This window comes from Mus pahari, chromosome 15, assembly GCF_900095145.1.
Source record: "Mus pahari chromosome 15, PAHARI_EIJ_v1.1, whole genome shotgun sequence".
Lineage (NCBI taxonomy): Eukaryota > Metazoa > Chordata > Mammalia > Rodentia > Muridae > Mus > Mus pahari.
This window is the reverse complement of record NC_034604.1, coordinates 60182355-60186713: the sequence shown is the minus strand read 5'-3', so window position 1 is coordinate 60186713 and position 4359 is coordinate 60182355.

The window sequence follows — 4359 nt, the reverse complement described above, 5'->3', positions numbered from 1 at the left end:
GCATGTCTGTGTGTGTACCTCTGTGTGTCTGTGTGTGTCTCTGTGTGCCTCGTTGTATGTGTCTCTGTGTGTCTGTGTGTCTGTGTGTGTGTATGTTTACTTATCTATGTTTATGATGCATGCCAGAAGAGGGCATCAGATCACATCATAGATGATTGAGGTTGCTGGGGGTTGAACTCAGGACTTCTGGAAGAGCTGCCAATGTCCTTAATGCTGAACCATCTCTCCAGTCCTTCTGCTGTCAGTTTTTGAGATGAGATAAACCCTAAATGGTGGTGGGCTGCCCACAGATCATACACCCTGAGCAGTTTTGCATCGTTAGGTAATTATCATTAATCCACTTATGAATGCTTGCTGAATGAGCCAGTGAAGACATTGTGAAAAGGACTCTTACTCTGGAAGCAAGGCTGTCGGTTCTATCAGCAGCCAGAAAACCAACAGATCTCACCTTTCACCAGGTCAGGTGCTATAACAAGAGTTTACACACAGAAAGCTGACTGCGAATCACTTGTCTCATTTCCCCTTGCTCTCGACAGATGTACAAGAACAAAAGATCTGAATTTTTTGAAAAGGAGGTTCTGACCTCTAAGAAGGGAGTGGGGTGCACATTGATCACCTTCTGCAGGCCAATGCAATAACAATACAAAATGTCCTTCAAGAAAGACTTGGTTGGCAGAACAGGAGTTTGTTTAGCACCTGGAAATTTCTTTGTGGGACACAGGCGAGACATCCAAAATGGAACTCTGTTTTACACACAATCAAAGCCACCAAAGTAGTTGCTTTCCTAGTAATTAAGCAGGGCTCTCATTCTGAGCATATGTTTCACACACACACACAAACACACAAACAAACAAACAAAAAAGACTGGCAAATGTGTTTTAGTAAAGTATCAAATAGTAAACATTTAAACCTTTATGGTCCCGCAAAATTACTGAACTGCGGCTTTGGGGCATAAGAGCCGGCCGTGTGCTACTATGTATGTGCATTCCAAGTATGGATCCTCTTTTCTTCCCTGTCAATCCTTGGCCTCAGACCTTGTCAGAGCCCTTAAATATCGACTTAATCCTCTTGTTCATTCATTTATTCAATCAATATTTGTCCGGCATCTGCAAGACGCTGAGCTGTGGGATATGTCCTTGGGAATAACTAACAGTGAAAAGTTCCCCGTGAGTTGTAGCAAAGGGAGAGAGATGGACTACGTATGAAATAACTGATGGGTTAGGATGGTGGGTCTTCCAGAGCGGAGAAGCTGCTTTGCTTAAGGGAACATTTGGTGATATCTGGAGACGTTTCTAGTTGTCACGCTTGGGGACGAAATGCTTGAAGAATCTTGTAGGTAGATGCCATGGGAAATCTGAGAGTCCTCCAAACAAATGCATGTCATACCTCAAACATTTCAGGTACTGAAGATTAGAAATCCTGACTAAAAGAAGTGATACAGGCTGCCAAGGAATGGAAAAACAAAACAAGAAGCCAGGAAATCACCGCCTGGCTCAGGTCAAAGGCTGATGAAGGTGTCCCTGAAGAGGTGACATTCAGCTGGAATTTATAAAATCCAAAAACGTGACCCGGAGATGTGAGCATGTAGCAGAGATTAGAACAGAATGAGTCCAGATCACATCTGGATCTACACAATAAAACTCTCCAGATCCTACTGTTTTCCAAGCTTCTCTTGTCAGAACGAACCCATGAGTTTTTAAAACAAAAAGGCAGAGAAGTGTTGTGGAGCATGTTGTAAGGAAGGAGGGCAAAGAAAACAACAAATGAAAAGATGAAAAGATGTCTGTTTAGTAGAATTGAAGCACAAAAGCCTATTAGACCTGAGCTTTTATTAAATCAGAGATTTTTTTTATTATGGATTCAATCTTGCTCATTATTGAACTATTCAAAAAAATCTATTTCTTCATGATCCAGTCATGTTACATTTATGTATCTAAGAATCTGTCCACTCTATCTGGTTTATCCAATCGATTGACATATTTTTGTAGTAATTTCTTATGATTCGGCCTTTGCATTGATATTTCTGTGGTATCAGCTGTGACCTTCCCTCTTTCAATTCTGATATTTGTCAAAAGAATTAAAGATGAACAGCAAGAACTGACTAATGGAATTGTACCAAACTAAAATACTTCTGACCACTGAAGAAAACAATGAAGAGATGATAGAATAGCCAGGCGTGGTGGCGCACCCCTTTAATCCCAGCACTCAGGAGGCAGAGGCAGGTGGGTTTCTGAGTTTGAGGCCAGCCTGATCTACAAAGTGAGCTCCAGAACAGCCAGGGCTACACAGAGAAACCCTGCCTTGAAAAAAAAAAAAAAAAAAAAAAAAAAAAAAAAAAAAAAAAAAAGTAGGAGAAAATTCTTGCCAGCTTTCCATCCAACATAGTTTTAATAAAAAAATGGCTTCCAGAAGACCAAATACTTCAATCAATGAATGGAATGGACAAATAAACTGAACAGACAGGAATCAAAAGAAGCAGCAATGAATGGCTAGCAACTATTAAAAAGAAGAAAGTTCAAAATCTTTATCCATCACAGAGGTGCAAAGAGCAGTTACCATCAAGGTGGTATCCCAACCCCCACCCTCACCCCCACTCCCACACCCACACCCACACCCATCAGAGCCTAAGAAGTACTAAACACTGGTAAGTACTGAACAAACACTGATAAGTACTAAACAAACACTGGCAAGTACTAAACACTGGTAAGTACTGAACAAACACTGGTAAGTACTAAACACTGGTAAGTACTAAACAAATACTGGCAAGTACTAAACACTGGTAAATACTGAACAAACACTGGTAAGTACTAAACACTGGTAAGTACTACACACCGGTAAGTACCTCTGGAAGAGACAGAGGTGAAACTGTGAGACAGGTGTACTGTTGGTGAAAATGGAAGTTGTTCAGCCACCATGAAAATCGACGCGGAGGTCCTTTAAGAGCTGAAGATGTAAGTACCACATGACCCAGCTGTCACACTCTGGAGTGTTTCCCAAAAGTGTCATGCCAGCATGCAGTAGAGACAGCTGCCCACCCATGTCTCTCATGGCTCTAGTCCCAGTAGCTGAGTTATCGCTAGGTGCCCATGGTTGACATAAACAGATAAGCATCAACAGTGTGGTATAGATTCACAACGGAGCCTTCTCTCACCATAAAAAAGAGCCAGATTATGGCATGTTCTGGAAAGTAGATGAAATGGGAGATGATCGTGTTACGTGAGTAAACCGGCCTAAAGGGGAGGGAGGTGGAGTAACATTTTCACTCCTGTGCGGAATCTAGGTGGGAGAGGGGGAACAGATGACATGAAAGCAAACTGTTGCCTACTGGAGCAAATGGAGTCAGGGGGTCAGGGGAGAGGAAAGATCAGAACAAGGCACGTGATCCAACAACACTATGAAAATGTGCAGTGAAAACGAGCATATGCTCAGAGGTCAACATCTTCACTAGAACTCTTTTTTTTTTTTTTTTTTTTTATTTATTTATTTTGGCATGGCAATATATTATAAAAATACTTATTTTGCTGAACCTCACAGCCAGAGTTAAAAATGCACCTCAAGGTCACCTAAAACTTAAGACTGCTGCCCCACTGTGCACTCAGCCTGTTTGTTTAACCTGCCTTTAAGAGAATAATGTAACAACCCAACTTACTTGCTTTGGATTTCCCACATAATCAGATTTAACAGCCTGAACTAATATACAGATAGCTATAATCTTCAATTAGGTACTCTTCCACACCCCAGACCCAAGAGTAATGCATGTGTGATTGCATGGGTGTTAAGATAACCATTTGCTGGTTGAACGTACCCTTATGAAACGAATGTCCACTACCAATGTGTGAAGTCATCATATGAACTTTGCTTGATAAACAATGATGTTTGTGGTACTGTTATCTCTGTCAGTTGGGGTCAGCAACTTAATCCCCTGTAAAACTCTTTAAGGATTTATATAAAACATGCCTCATCCTTCCCCCCACCATGTGATGCCTTTTGGCTGTTCAATCAAAGAGAGAGCTCTTTCTTAGGGACACTCAGACATACAGACACAAGGACAGGAACCGATTCACAAGACAGCCTTCAGACTGGCTCAGACTTTGATTCATACAACAGACAGACAGGAATGATGGAAACCACAAGGAAGATGAATTGGTGGGTTAAATCTGGGCTTAAGCTTGGTCAAATGAGCCAAATGAGTCTTTAGTGTGACTCTGACACCTAACTGGTGAGTCTGGGTTTATTGTTAATGTATTCAAACTGATGCACACTGGTAAATTTCTCTTGCTCAAGTAAGTAACCCCCACATATGCTCATTTAGGAAACAGTCAGGAGAGAGAGAGAGAGAGAGAGAGAGAGAGAGAGAGA